Here is a 15,599-nt window from a genome sequence, read left to right on the forward strand (position 1 = left end):
AAATTTCATGCCACGGTCGATGACGAGGTCAAAGCTAGTCTGGAGGAACCGATAAGCGTGCGGGAAATAGAACGCGCAATCGAAGAACTTCCTGCAGGCAAGTCGCCAGGTCCCGATGGATTAGGAGCTGCTTTCTACAAGGCATTTGCACCTTGGCTTGCTGAAGTATTGCAGCATGTATACGCGGAGGCATACGAAAGCAACGGGTGCCACAGTCTTTCAGGAGTGCGCACATGGTTTTAATACCTAAAACAGATGACCACAAGACGCTCTTATAGGTGGGTGGTTACAGGCCAATCAGCCTTACAAATACCGATTACAAGATATTCATGAAGGTGTTGGCAAAGAGACTTCAAGCAGTCGTAACTGAAACTAGTCGGCCCGCACCAAACTTGCGGCATTAAAGGTCGCACGATTGCTACAAACACACACGTAGCACGAAGTGTTCTGGAGTGTTGCGATGCTTTCGCTGGACGCGTTGCTTTGTTGCAGCTTGACCTGGCGAAAGCCTTCGACCGCGTATCCCACGATGTTCTTTTTCTTATTTAGAGTACGTGAATGTTGGAAAAATAATTTTAGATGGCGTGAGAATGGCCTAATGACCAATGTACTACACAGATTATAATTAACAAGTCTCTCAGCGCGAAGCTTTCCAGTGACGTCTTCCTCAGACAAGGGTGTCCTCTAAGCCCATTGCTTTTCGCGCTATATCTCGAGCCCTTTTGTTTAGCAGTGATGCGCAATGAAAACATCCGAGGTTTCAAATTACAACGTGCTGAAGTTAAAATACTGGCATACGCTGACGACATCGCGGTTTTCTGCGAGGATCGCGACAGCGTTCTTGAAGCTGTAAGCCTCGTAAAGACATACTGTGAGCATCTGGAGCTCAGATAAATTGGGAGAAGAGCCTCGGGATTTGGCACGGTCACTGGGACAATACACCGGCTCATTTTGCAAACGTCCGGTGGTCAACAACGCCGGCTAAGTACTTGGGTGTGCCCCTCGAGCACTATAAGGACAGTAAGCAGTATGGTGTGACGAGCAGAGAGAATGAGGGAAAAAACAAAGGCTTGGCCGGGGCGCCATTTATCAATGTTTGGGACGCGCCACCGTGTGTAATATTTTCTTAATGCGAAAGTGTGGTACGTCTTGCAAATCTATCTATGTGTCGTTCAAATGTGCAAAAAATGCACCGTGTTTTTGCCGTATTCATATGGGCTTCAAGTTGGGAGAGGGCAAGCAGAACCAATTTGTTTCGTTCCGTCCGCAAGTGGTGGGCTAGGTCTGTCACATTTCTTTATCAGACAAATTGTGTCTCGTTTTCTTTTTTTGCGTGAGCAGACAAACGATTTTCTGCGCACAGTGATTCAAGTTAGATTGGGGGAAAGCACTGCCGCAATTTCTTGTAACTCCGCAGATATGACGGGAGGAAGCGTCACTGGCTATTTGCGTGAAGGGGTTGATTCTTTCCGTTTTTTGTACACTCGCTTTTCAATGGAGTATTTGTGTTCTGTGACAGGAAAAACACTGTACAGAGGTTTAGTTGATTCAATGTTGCCGATACCTTTGTACAGATCCGTAAACTGGGGAGGCCACGGAGACGATGTATTGAAACGGGTTAAAAAGATGCCAATTAGACCTTCTCAAAAAACGTTTTTCTTCAAGCTACATACAAACACGCTACCCGTAAAACATGGCTGGATGAAAAAGGCATAGATGTTCCATGGACTGTAAACTGCTTGCCTTGCAACAAACCAGAAACCATCGAACATGCTTTCATCGACTGCTGGGATGCAATCTTCCACTGGGACGTCTTACAGCGGACCCTTAAAAAAGAACTACCGATACGCCTTTGGGAATTCGTTTTTTACCAACAGATAATGCGGGGGGAGTTCCGTACGATATGTTTATGCTCCTTGGCCTCCACAGTCGTGGAAAACGAGAATGGCAGTTAGACATGTTGATGTGGATGCCCGTTCGACGAGAGTCAACTTCATCGAAAAGTATTGCGTATATTCGGGAAATATATCGTGCGCAGAGTGAACCAGCCGTGTGGGTGGAGATTCTTGATGATTTAGTGAAACTTAAGAGATTTTAATAATGTAATGTTAGCCAAAGTGTGGTTGACATGTTTTAGCATGTACATATGTATTCCTTTGTTATGCATGCAGGCAATAAAGAAAAAAAAAGCAGAGTGGCGCAGTGGAAGCGTGCTGGGCCCATAACCCAGAGGTCCGTGGATCGAAACCACGCTCTGCTAACATTTTTAGTGTCCTTTTATACTCTCGCAGTCTTTCTTAATGGACCTTTTCCCACGTGGCCAGAGTGCAGCAGAGTGGCGCAGTGGTAGCGTGCTGGGCCCATAACCCAGAGGTCTGTGGATCGAAACCACGCTCTGCTAACATTTTTAGTGTCCTTTTATACTCTCGCAGTCTTTCTTAATGGACCTTTTCCCACGTGGCCAGAGTGCAGCAGAGTGGCGCAGTGGAAGCGTGCTGGGCCCATAACCCAGAGGTCCGTGGATCGAAACCACGCTCTGCTAACATTTTTAGTGTCCTTTTATACTCTCGCACAGGTACTTAGTGGACATTTTCCCTCGTAGCCAGAGCGCAGCAGAGTGGCGCAGTGGAAGCGTGCTGGGCCCATAACCCAGAGGTCCGTGGATCGAAACCACGCTCTGCTAACATTTTTAGTGTCCTTTTATACTCTCGCACAGGTACTTAGTGTACATTTTCTCTCGTAGCCAGAGCGCAGCAGAGTGGCGCAGTGGAAGCGTGCTGGGCCCATAACCCAGAGGTCCGTGGATCGAAACCACGCTCTGCTAACATTTTTAGTGTCCTTTTATACTCTCGCACAGGTACTTAGTGTACATTTTCCCTCGTAGCCAGAGCGCAGCAGAGTGGCGCAGTGGAAGCGTGCTGGGCCCATAACCCAGAGGTCCGTGGATCGAAACCACGCTCTGCTAACATTTTTAGTGTCCTTTTATACTCTCGCAGTCTTTCTTAATGGACCTTTTCCCACGTGGCCAGAGTGCAGCAGAGTGGCGCAGTGGAAGCGTGCTGGGCCCATAACCCAGAGGTCCGTGGATCGAAACCACGCTCTGCTAACATTTTTAGTGTCCTTTTATACTCTCGCACAGGTACTTAGTGTACATTTTCCCATGTAGCCAGAGCGCAGCAGAGTGGCGCAGACATTCTGCTTCCGGCAGCCGTGCTGAACGGATCGCAGGATCATGTGCTCCGGCGGAGCGGCGACAGCGGCCAATCTTAGCCGCGGAAACAGGAACGGGGATAGCGAATACCAGTTTATTTTGCCGCAATTGCCAAAAGGACGACTTGTTATCAACACCGTGTTTTTACACGGTGATGTACGAGCGAGGCCATACAAGGTCGAAGATTTCAGGGACGCATTGACGCCAACGGGTCTGCTGCCGGATGTGGTAAGCCTCGGTGCGTACCAGGTTAACCACTTGTGGGCGATGACATTCAATGATGCCGCTCCCACGAAACGCCTGCTCGCCTTGAAGGAGCTGCAGGTGAAGGGGCGGCGCTGCGTCGTCGTCGACCCACAGGACCAGCAGGTGCGGCTGCGAATTCACTGGCTGCTTCACGGGGTGAGCGACGAAGAAGTACGGACGGCGCTGTCGGCTTTCGGCAAGGTCGTGGAGGTGAGCCGTGAGCGGTGGCGTGTCCCGGGCATGGCCGACAAGTGTTCGACCACAAGAACAGCCCTCCTGAAGCTGAAAAGCGGCGTCAATGTCGAAGACCTTCCGCGCCAGATCAGGATCGATGGAGAACTGGCCTTGCTGGTTGTGCCTGGTCGGCCGATGCAATGCTTGCGCTGCCAAGGCACAGGGCACGTCCGCCGAGAGTGCAAGGTCCCCCGTTGCTCACGCCGCAAACGCTTCGGACACGTCGAGGCCGATTGCGTTCGAACGTACGCCAGTGCAATTGGGCCAGCGAAGAACGAGGCGATGGCTGAGCACGTCATGGACGCGGCCGAGGCAGAGGACGCCGCCAAAGGGGTCGGAAGCCCAGTGGTCCCTGTGACTACTGGAGGGCGGCGCCGGCAGACACACCCAAGGTTCCGGAGACTCTCCAGCATTCGACTACACCGGCCAGCGCCCCGTCAGCGGTCGAGCCTGAGCGGGTCGAGACTGACGTGGTTCCAGTGGGGACAGCCGACACAACGGAGGGTCAGGGAGAGACGGCGGCGGACAGCGAGGACGAGATGTGCGTGACCAGCGCCACGCTAAAGCGTCCACTCGACGACGCGGGAGAGCTGGACGGGGCGTCGTCCACCAACAGCCAGGAGCCGCCTGCGAAGGCGCCGCAAGGGAGGCGGCTTAGTCTCAAACCTAAGCCGAAAGTCCCTACCGACAGGAGACTGGCGGACAAGGCAAAAGAAAACAGCGCCGGGAAGCAGGATGGTCCTGGAGGCGGCTAGCCGAGGGCTGGTCGTGAAAGGTAAGCACCATGCTCCGGGCCTACTCCTTTAGCGAATAAGTCACCATGGCATTGACTCCGCCATTCACCATAGCTACGCTTAACGTCAGAGGGTTGGCGGCTAGGCGTAGGCAAAGTCAGCTCTTGCGGTTGCTCACAGACCAAGACATAGACGTCCTAGCCGTCCAGGAAACCAAGGTAGACGGAGAGGAGGAGACCGGGAGCATGGTGCGCCGTTTCCCTGACCGATATTACGCGGTCGTAAGCCACGCGATAGGAACGTCCGCAGGTTGTGTTCTTTTTGTGAAAAAATTGCAAAGCCTTCTTGTGCTAAGTGTTTTTTCATGCCAGTCGGGCAGAATTGTTTATTGTGACTTTGTTTATGGTGCCACTGAATTCAGAGTTATATGCGTATACGCACCGAATAGTGTAGAAGAGCGTGCTCAGTTTTTTTCTAACCTGTTTCAGTGGACAAAGTGTGATAAGAGGGTGGTTTTGTTAGGGGATTTTAACTGTGTTTTAAGGGCTCGCGATAGAGTCAATAGCACTGGCGTTCGTGACAAAAGCAGTGACGTGCTGGGCAAATTAATAAACGAAAATGACTTGGAAGACGTGTATGAATGTGTCGCAGCAAATCGCGAAGTGATCTACACGCGATTTCAAGGCAATAGCCATGCGCGTTTAGACCGCATATACCTATCCCTAGATATAGTGCCTATGTGTCACGATTTATCGGTTGAGCCAGTGTCGTTTTCAGATAACTGTTTGGTTGTGTGTCGCATAGGCATGAAGAAACAGCGTAAGGCTTTCAAATGGGATTTATGGAAACTGAACGCATTGTTATTAAAAGATGAACTATTTTTAGAAGCAGTGCACGAGACCATTAATGAAGTGCTTATGGAAAAAACGAAAACAGTAGCAGAGAAATGGGAGTGTTTAAAGCAGAAGGTGAAAATGAAAGCGCTAGACAGATCGAGCACGCTAAAATTCGAAGCGCAAATAGAAGAAAGAAGTCTTAAGAAAACACTGCAGCAGCTGATAGCCCTAGAAAGTCGGGAGCCTGGGACTTGTAAAGACGAGGTGCGCAGTGTCAAGGAAAAATTAGAACTGCATGACAGAGAGCGTTATCGAGGCGCCTGGGTTCGCGCTCGAGCAAATGATCTTGCCGCGGGTGAGACGCCCACAAAAAGGGCGCTTGGTCTATTGCAACGGGACTCTCGCGAGCGACAATCAAACCATCGAACGGGCCTTTTTTGCGTATTATCAGTCACTTTTTGCTGTTCGAAAAGCGAATGTACATGGTTTTAAAGAGGAGTTTCTTAAGCGCTTGCCGCGGCTTAGTGACGACACAAAAAAGCTGTTAGAAGGCAGAATAACGGAAGGCGAAGTGGAACGCGCGATTGGTCATCTGAACCCCGGAAAGTCACCGGGACCCGATGGCCTAACCGCAGCGTGGTATAAGACGTTTAGAACAGAACTGTCCCCGGGGTTAGCTGAGCTGTTCAATGAGGCGTACGAACGGAAAACTCTGCCGCCCTCCTTTAGCAAAGCGCATACGATATTATTTCCTAAAACGGACGAAGGGGAAAAACTTAAACTGGTGACATCGTATAGGCCCATATCGCTGACCAATGTCGACTACAAGATTTTTATGAAGGTTCTGGCAGCGCGACTTCAAGGTGTCATTAAAGAAATTGTTGGAGAGCACCAAACTTGTGGAATCAAAGGCAGAACTATTAGCTCAAACATTCACAAGATGCGGTGTGTGCTAGAGTGTTGTGACGAAGATTTACTTGGCGTTGCTGTGCTCCAGATAGACCTGGAGAAAGCTTTTGATTGTGTTGCGCATGATATTTTGTTTGTCATCTTAGATCATATTAATGTTGGTTCCATCATCAAGGAGGGAGTGGCCTTGGCGTACCAAAACTGCACAACACGTTTAATTGTTAACAAGTCTTTGGGGGCCCCCATTCACGTAATGCGTTCTGTGCGTCAAGGCTGCCCCCTCAGTCCACTTTTGTTTTGTATTTACATCGAAGCGATGTGCTTAGCGATAACTGAAAACGAAAAAATACGTGGCTTCAGCTTGGCGGCAGTGGAAGTTAAGCTGCTGGCATATGCAGATGACATTGCGGTGTGTTGTACGAACAAAGAAAGTGTAGAGGAAACGATAAGTGTTGTGAAACATTTTCGTAGCGTCACAGGGAGCCGCGTAAACTGGGGGAAATCTCTTGAGCTTTGGCACGGAAGGTGGCCTTCAAAGCCGGACTATTTTGCGAATGTGCACTGGACGGAAACACCGACAAGGTACCTCGGTGTTCCCCCGGAACGTTATAACGGCAGCGAGGAGTATTGGTCGCGTCAAACAAAAGAGACGAAGGAAAAAGCAGACAGGTGGAAAGGCATGAACCTGTCTGTTTTTGCTAGGGCTACTGTGTGCAACATGTTTTTTATCACTAAAGTGTGGTATGTGATGCAGGTGCTACATTGTTCAAGGATCAACGTGCAAAGGCTGCACAGAGCGTTCGCAGTTTTTATATGGGGCTCGGAATGGGAAAGGTGCAGGCGGACCAATTTGTTCAGGCGCGTGAAGGATGGGGGTCTCGGTTTGGCGCACCTATTTGTGAGACAATTAGTAAATAGATTTTTGTTTTTCCGTGACGTCAGGGATCCGTTTTTACGTACGGTATGCCAGCTCAGGTTAGGCAGTGCCTTACCAGATCTTGTTGTCACTACGGATAGCCGGCCCGTGACGTTGCGTGGCTATCTCAAGGAAGTGGTACACAGTGTGCGTTTTTTATCTGTTTCGTTTTTCGTTAGATTATCTAGCAAGTGTTAGAAGAAAAGAATTGTACAAAGATGTATGTGCGATGGTTTTGCCCGTACCATTGTACAGGGCCATATACAGTGGAAGACCGGGACAAAATGTACTGAAGCGGGTGAGAAACATGCAGGTACCTACAGGGGTGAAAACTTTTTTCTTCAAGTTACACACAGGAACACTATCAGTAAAGACTTTCACAGAGGAACGGGGCTTTTTTACACCATGGGGGTCACACTGCTTGATATGTAAGAAACCAGAAACAATAGACCATGTTTTTTTGCATTGTTGGGAAGGGGTACATTTTTGGGACATTTTACAGAGGACAATAAAGAAGGATTTTCCACTAGACCCACACGGGATAAGGTATCTCGCAGTAAAAAATGATGATGGGGTCCCATTGATGTAGTGATGTTGACGGTCTCCACTGTATATGGCGTGCGCGAATGGCCGGATACCACTTCGACCCGGATGCAAAGCCAGCAGTAATTTATTTCAGGCAAAGCATGTCTTGAGTGTAGCATTCATTGAGTGTAGCAAAATACAGGAGATCGAGCCAGAATGGTTGTCAAGGTTTGAACCTCTGGCAACCCTTAAGTATTTTTAAGAGGACAACATCAGTCCAAATGGGACTGATGGCAATGCTTGTTCTTTTTGTGTTGTATTATATGTGTGTGCAATGATTGCCCTGTACAATGTCCATGCCAGGCAATAAAGAAAAAAAAAAGCAGAGTGGCGCAGTGGAAGCGTGCTGGGCCCATAACCCAGAGGTCCGTGGATCGCAACCACGCTCTGCTAACATTTTTAGTTTTCTTTTATACTCTCGCACAGGTACCTAATGTACATTTTCCCACTCAGCCGGGGTGCAGCAGAGTGGAGCAGTGGAAGCGTGTAGTGGAGGGCTCCGGCAATTTCTGCCACATGGACTTCTTTAACAGGTGCCTAAATATATATATAAGTAAACAGGCCACTAGAGTTTCGCCTCTTTGTGAATGCGGCCGCCGCGGCCGGAATTACATCCAACGATCTTGGCTCCTGTGCAAAAAGCTTAGAAAATTTTAGGCACATATTACTTGCTTATTCGGGCTGCGTAAACTAAATAATCATCTTGCTCACCATGGTGGCTTAGCTACTGTGAGCGTTTTACTTCTAATGTAGAGATGGGCATTTGACGCCGATCACGGCTGTTTTATGTGTATGGCTGTTTTATGTGCGAAATTAAAAAATGTCCCATATGCTTAAATTTGCGCGCGCGTTAAGCAAGTATGACCGACCAGGATTTGGGGACGCGTGCACGTAGCGCCACCTCTCGCCAGTGGCGCTACGTGCACTTTCTTTTCATCGACAACGCCGGCATCATATTTTCTGCCACACGAACTCTTTAATCCCTTCGCATAAAGATTTGTAAAGGCAATAAGATTCATTTCTGGAGAGCAACCTCGTACATGGAAAAGCAACCTCGTACATATTCTGCGATGCAAGACCCGCTTTGCAAACCATTAATTGCGCCATGATACAAGGTCAATATTATATTTTAGCCGTAGAAATTGCGGAGCTTCTTCGCGTTGATTCATCGAATGGCCATCTCGTCACATTCCAGTGGGTTCCTGCATACTGCGGCGTAATAGGAAGCCAAGAGACAGACGCTGAAGCTCAAGAAGTCCCAGTGACCCTGAAGTGCGCATTGCGTTTTCACGACTGGACACGAAAACCCTGCTATACGGTGCGCAATGCGCAACTTTACACTTGAGCACTGGACCAAACCGGAGCGAAGACACCAGCGTTTGCCCAAATGGGACCCGGAAATGAGGTTACGCATGCCTCGTAAATCAAATCGACACATCGCAAGTATGATTCAGCGGATTTGTCTTGGTGTGGCCTTCACAAGACGTTATGCACATATCAAAGGCTACGGTGACACCGGTCCCAATTGTGTTCACTGTCAAGTGCCAGAAATGCTTGATTGTACCTTCCCAGCACACACACTTGAGCGGCAGAAATCGATTTGCTCTGCTGAACGATTTCATCATAGGTCATTAACTGATGAGGTTGTGTTGGGCCCTTGGCCTGACGTCAACGGTGAGACTGTGGTCGTAAGAGCGGGCATAGATTTCCTACAGGCCACTCGACTAGATTCACGGTTATAGCATTACGCCAACTTGACGGGACTGTATATTCTCACCTCCCTAAATCCCCATCGTCATTCATTGCTCTTTTTCTTCCCCTCCCCCGGTGTGGAGTAGCAGGCTAGAGCATACTATCGTTCATGCCGACCTCTCTGCCTTCCTGTAAATAAACCTCTCGCTCATTCCGCCAGCACATTCCCATCTCGTCGCCGCCAAGTTCATTTATTCTGGGCTCCGGGCCATTCGGGCCTTGCCGGGAACGAAGCCGCTCACGACGCTGCCCGAGAAATCGTCCACCGGGCGTGTCACCCGTCATCAGAGCAGCTACCCTCCCGATGAGCCCAGCAGGCTGAGGACGAAGAAGTCGAGTCCTGGTGCGGCCACGCGAAAGAAGGAATGGTCACGTATGGTGAAATCGTCATGCATTACCGTAGGGCAAGATTGAAGTGCCCATCCCCTGACAAGTCGCTAAATAAACAACTGTCGACAACATGGCGATTATTACAGACGCGAACGTTCCCTACACCCACGCTGTACAGTCGCATATACCCGGACGTTTACACACCACAGTGCAAAGCTTGCGGGGTGGCTCGCGCCACTCTCGACCACATTATCTGGGCATATCCCGCAGCGACACACACCATTAAACACAGCAAGAACCCTAAACTTAAGATAACCACGCCCGAGCAGTGGGAGGCTATGCTGCTCAGCGCGTGCCCGGATGACCACCTCCGGGCAGTCCGGCTGGCTAGCGTGTGCCAGCACACGTGGTTTTGTCTGAGTTACGCCAAGCTAGGACAGCATACGGCAGCCCGGGCCACTAAAGTGATCTGCACGTATCATCATCAAGGCGCTCGAAAAACAAGACGAAGAAGACTTCTTCCTTGCGCGAGTGCGCGCTCAATATGTTACAGATGGCTATGGTAGGTTTTAGAAAGCGGACGGTCGCCAATGAAACTACGGACAAAGCCCAGCGCAAAAGCTGCTTCGCATCTAAAAATGAATTCCTCGCATAGCGTAGTACCTCAGGATGTGCACAGGGGTTGCACCTACAGCGCCATGCTGCCGCCGCCACAGACGAGGCAGCAATCAAGCGCTGGAAGCGTTCACGTAACTGACGCTGCCAAGCTCGCGTCAGGGGAGACGGCTTTTCGGCCCGCAGGACGATGTGCAACTTCGTTGCAGTATCGGCCAGCTCCGCAGAAACGCGATGACGCAGCGAATGGCCTTGAACTGAACAGTGTAGACGCCACTGCGTTTTAAGAGCGTCCCAATCAGCTGGGCTAGATGTAGCGAGTGACACACGTATTGCACGTGACAAATCCGACCGGGAGCGCGCGTCCTGGAGGACGCGAACATCAAGGCGCCATGGTTTTTCCGAAAAAGAAAATGGAATTTTGAGCTCTAGGACAATTGGACGATTATCAGAGATGTACACAGGAGAAGAGGGAAAGGACGGAACATGCAAATCGGAGACAAACGCCTTTAAAACACGTGGAATATAAGCCCGGTCGAGCCTGCTGGAGGACGGTCCGCGTCGCCATGTCCAAACAAATGTATTTCCGTGCACGACATTGTGCGCATCCAAAAATGTAAAAGTGCTGGACAAGGCGGCGCAACTCGCGTGAATTCCACGCAGGCCGACCCCAGCCAGGACCTTGTACATCGATTCGCGTATTGAACAGACAATTAAAGTCGCCAATTAAAATAACGTGACGACCGTCGAGAAAAAAAAACAACAACATCAGGGTCCTTAAAAAATCATTAGACTGCCCGGCTTGTACTGGCCCGTACATGCACATAATCTAAAAGAAAAGTAAACGAAGTGCAAAGACAAAATCTTCCCATGCCGTAGTAGAAAACGTGACGATCCCTCAATAAAGCCGGAATAAATATGATAATTCCTACCCCGATATAACGAGATGTAGCGAAAGAGAAATAACAATCTAGGTTGAACTTTCGTTTGAAGGCCAGCACGTCGGATAGCGAGACGAAGTCAGTGGGAGACATATCACCAATGGAGCCAACTTTCAAGCGCACACCTAGCTTAACTCAGTGCTGAAAAGCCTCAGTGCTGAATATGGTTAACTGCAGAGTTCTGCTGACCATCCAAACAGCTTTCATCACAACTTAAAGAATGAAAAGTACTTCAAAAAAAGAAATTAAGTTTCCATTTCATTCTTTAACCAAACAACTGCAAAATGAACAAAATGCATGGAATGGCACCGTTTAAATGTCCGGTACGCATTCCTCCCCAAGAAATGGGCAGGTACAACCAAAAGAAGCATTGCTAGGCTCAACAAACACAGAAATGAATGAATGACAGGAAGGGTGTGTGAATATTCGAAATTTCGAATAACGAATCGAATAGCGTTCTATTCCCAAAATGCATCCAGCCGGAGGTTTTACGGGACTGTCGAGGCTATATTCAACAAAGGATGAAGGCGTCTTGGGGGCGAAGCTCCTTAGGGTCGAGCCATGTCCCTCCCTCGTTGTGACACGCTAGTACTGGATGCGTTCGCTCTCGCGCTCGCGCTCGCGCCAAAAGGAAGTCTTCTTCCTCTTGTTCCTCGAGCGGCTTGATGATGATGCCAATGAGCAAAATTTCAAAATCACAGCATATCCACAAAGTGAATGATGACGAGTGGGCGAAATTCCGCTCGCGCCAAAGAGAAGCCCTCTTCATATTGTTCTTCCAGCGCCTTGATGATGATGCGAATGAGGAAAATTTCAGAATCACAGCATATCCACGAAGTGAATGATGACGAGTGGGCGAAGTTCCACTCGCGCCAAAGAGAAGTCTTCTTCCTCTTGTTCTTCGAGCAACTTGATGATGATGCCAATGAGGAAAATTTCAGAATCACAGCATATCCACGAAGTGAATGATGACGAGTGGGCGAAGCTCCGCTCGCGCCAAAGAGAAGTCTTCTTCCTCTTGTTCTTCGAGCGCCTTGATGATGATGATGCCCATGAGAAAAATTTCAGAATCACAGCATATCCTCGAAGTGAATGATGACGAGTGGGCGAAGATCCGCTCGCGCCAAAGAGAAGTCTTCTTCCTCTTGTTCTTCGAGCGCCTTGATGATGATGCCAATGAGGAAAATTTCAGAATCGCAGCATATCCACGAAGTGAATGATGACGAGTGGGCGAAGCTCCGCTCGCGCCAAAGAGAAGTCTTCTTCCTCTTGTTCTTTGAGCGCCTTGATGATGATTTCAATGAGGAAAATTTCAGAATCACGTTATATCCACGAAGTGAATGATGACGAGTGGGCGAAGCTCCACTCGCGCCAAAGAGAAGTCTTCTTCCTCTTGTTCTTCGAGCAACTTGATGATGATGCTAATGAGGAAAATTTCAGAATCACAGCATATCGACGAAGTGAATGATGACGAGTGGGCGCAGGCAAAACCACATATAAAAATTGAAAAAGAGGAAGCAAGCGAGAAACAGAGAGATAGAAATAAAAAAGAGGAAGAAAACTAGAAATAAATAGAAATAATGAACATAGAGAAAGAGAGGAGGAAAGAAAGAGAACACGGAAGAGAAACAAAGAAGGCTGCGCAGCTCCGCACTTCCTTCAGGCTCGATCAAAGAGACTTGCATTGACCTCGTCGTCTCAAATTTTAGGTTGGATCCCATACAAGAAAGTTTGGCTTTACATTTCAGCGATCATAGGGCGGTCATAATGAAAGAAAAACGGCGCCCAGATCTATCAACACCATATACGCAGTGTGATTAATAAACAACTTTGTACATACTGTACACACGTGTTGTCACGTCTTTGCATGATCGAGTGGGCAATGTACGTGGGGATTCACGGTTAATGATCCCCCGGAGCTTCGCCCACTCGTCATCATTCACTTCGTGGACATGCTGTGATTTTTTGCTTGCTCATTCGGGCTGCGCAAATAAATGATCATCTTGCTCGCCGTGGTGGCTTAGTTACTGTATGCGTGATACTGCCAGTATAGAGCTCGGTGTTTGACCCTGATCACTGCGGTTGTATGTGTACATGGGGAGGGCGAAATAAAAATGGTTGCATTTGCTTAAAGGGACACTAAAAGCAAATATTAAGTCGACGTTGATTGTTGAAATAGCGGTTCAGAAACCTCGTAGTGCTACTTTTGTGCCAAGGAAGTGCTTATTTTTATATAAAATCACGTTTTAGCGGTCCGCATCGCGTTAGCGCACTTCAAATCACACGCCTCAAAAAGCGGTCTTTTTGACGTCACTGTTGCCATGCCCAACGTTGCCCGTCTTTACTGCGCGGCGGCGTGCACTAGCGGCGTGCACCATTCGGGCATCCGGCCACATCGCATGCATGCGGCATTTTGTCGAACTTTCTGTCAGAGCGACTTTCACGAGCGTGCAAAACATATGCAGCAGTACGCGATACCGAAACTACCACTGAGACGCGACCGCATGAGCGAAGCCGGGCGCCGGGCGAAGCGCAGTTCGGCGAAAACGGAACCTTTGAACCACGCGCACCGTTTCCCGTGGCAACGCCAAAGAGGTTCTTTTTTCCATGAATTGCGCTCGTGTACTCAACTCAGCTTCCGTTAAGAAGGTGTCTGCCTCCGTAGCAGAGCAGGTAACGATAGCTCTAGCGATGAAGGACCCTTCGCGTCCGGAGATATTCACTGACTCTAGGGCTGCCCTCCGGACCTTCGCTTCGGGTTTGGTCTCAAGAGAGGCTGCCGCTATTCTCAGTTCCGGGGGTGTAGGAGGCTTTCACACAATTACCTGGTTCCCGGCCCACATGGACTCAGGGGTTCATCCAACAGTTCCCAATGTCAACGAACCTGCCCATAACCGTGTGCGAGAAATCACGTGCTGCGGCGGTCCGGGTGGGTCCGGAGGCGGGTTCACGGAGAGCTTCACGGATCCACTTGTCACCTTCAACGAAGTTACGTCGCACTATGAACTGTCGAGTCACAGATACCCCCTCCCGCATTCCAAGCTTACTAGGCCGCAGTCGTCGGCTCTCCGGATGCTGCAGGCAGGTTCCTTCCCGTCTCGCAGCACGTTTAGTCACTTTGCTGAAGGCATAAATCGAGGATGCCCTAGCTGTGGGGCGGATAACTGCACACTCGCTCATATGCTCTGGCAGTGCCCGGCGTTACATGGCGCAAAGTTCAGCACAGAAGAGGAGTGGGAGAGGGCTCTTAAAAGCCGCGAGCGCTCAGTCCAGCTGTCGGCAGTCCAGGAGGCCTGCGAACGGGCGGAGGGCCACGGTCTTGCAGTACCGGCGTGGGCGCGGCCAGCAAGTGCGGCGGACCCCCCTTCGGGGGTTTTCTGATCGGGTTTCTCCAGGACCAAATAAAGTTCATTTCATCATCATTCATCCATCAATCAAACAGAAACGAATTAGCAGCATTTTATTACGTCTCTTGATGCACGGAAGGTTTTTTTATTGCAGCTAGTTTGATTACTAGTGAATAATTGTAGTCGAACGCTCTCACGTCATCGGGATCATTTCCAAAATTTCTCACTCGTGGCGCACGTCGTGTGATGCATTTAGCTTAATTTCTCGGTAAGTAGGGCACTGCTGTTGACAATATTGCCGTTTTAGACGTTGTCATACATTGAGCTTTCACTGTGGCATAAATTGTTATTTGCCTTTAGTGTCCCTTTAAGTTCGCGCGCGCGTTAAGAAACCATGACAAGGATTTGGGGGCGCGTGCATATAACACCACCTCTTGCCAGTGGCAGCGGCGGCCTGCCGTAACTGAATGAGAAATAGGCGAGAAAAAAAAATCATATCTGACGAAAAAAAGCCTAGTTGCCAAGAAGGACTCCTGGTTCTGTACAGCACCCGCTTCAACGTTCTGGTAAAATTGCAGTTTCGCACTACAAATCGCGTGGTTTCCCAGACCAGCACCTGCCCAGAGTGTTTAATATTTTACCATGCGCTCCCATGTATTCCTAATGGGCGGTGTTCAACTGTGCTGGGAAACCGCACGCTTTGTGATGCGATGCTGCAATTGTTACCAAAACGTTCCAGTGTGTCTGCTGTAGATAGACGGGAGTCCTTTTTTGGAAATAACCGCTTTTCTTCAGATATGTTTTTTTTTCTTCCTATTTCTCATTCAGTTATGGCAGGACGCCGTTATTGCCACCCAGAGATGGTGCCACGTACAGATGTCCCTAAATCCTGGAAATGACCATCTGGTTGAAAATTAATACGAACATGTTGCTCTACAATACA

General features: G+C 49.2%; 6 non-coding genes across 6 annotated transcripts; all 6 read left to right on the forward strand.

Moving 5' to 3' along the window:
* Positions 1-2,188: 2,188 nt before the first annotated feature.
* On the forward strand, positions 2,189-2,260 carry Trnam-cau (transfer RNA methionine (anticodon CAU)). The gene has a single exon. It is a non-coding gene; the product is annotated as a tRNA-Met (tRNA).
* A 210-nt stretch (positions 2,261-2,470) lies between these two features.
* Positions 2,471-2,542, forward strand: Trnam-cau (transfer RNA methionine (anticodon CAU)). Its single transcript has one exon. It is a non-coding gene; the product is annotated as a tRNA-Met (tRNA).
* Positions 2,543-2,611: 69 nt separating this feature from the next.
* On the forward strand, positions 2,612-2,683 carry Trnam-cau (transfer RNA methionine (anticodon CAU)). The gene has a single exon. It is a non-coding gene; the product is annotated as a tRNA-Met (tRNA).
* A 69-nt stretch (positions 2,684-2,752) lies between these two features.
* On the forward strand, positions 2,753-2,824 carry Trnam-cau (transfer RNA methionine (anticodon CAU)). The gene has a single exon. It is a non-coding gene; the product is annotated as a tRNA-Met (tRNA).
* Positions 2,825-2,893: 69 nt separating this feature from the next.
* Trnam-cau (transfer RNA methionine (anticodon CAU)) lies at positions 2,894-2,965 on the forward strand. Its single transcript has one exon. It is a non-coding gene; the product is annotated as a tRNA-Met (tRNA).
* A 69-nt stretch (positions 2,966-3,034) lies between these two features.
* Trnam-cau (transfer RNA methionine (anticodon CAU)) lies at positions 3,035-3,106 on the forward strand. Its single transcript has one exon. It is a non-coding gene; the product is annotated as a tRNA-Met (tRNA).
* The last annotated feature ends 12,493 nt before the right edge of the window (positions 3,107-15,599 follow it).

The sequence above is a fragment of the Rhipicephalus sanguineus genome, chromosome 6 (genome assembly GCF_013339695.2).
Source record: "Rhipicephalus sanguineus isolate Rsan-2018 chromosome 6, BIME_Rsan_1.4, whole genome shotgun sequence".
NCBI lineage: Eukaryota > Metazoa > Arthropoda > Arachnida > Ixodida > Ixodidae > Rhipicephalus > Rhipicephalus sanguineus.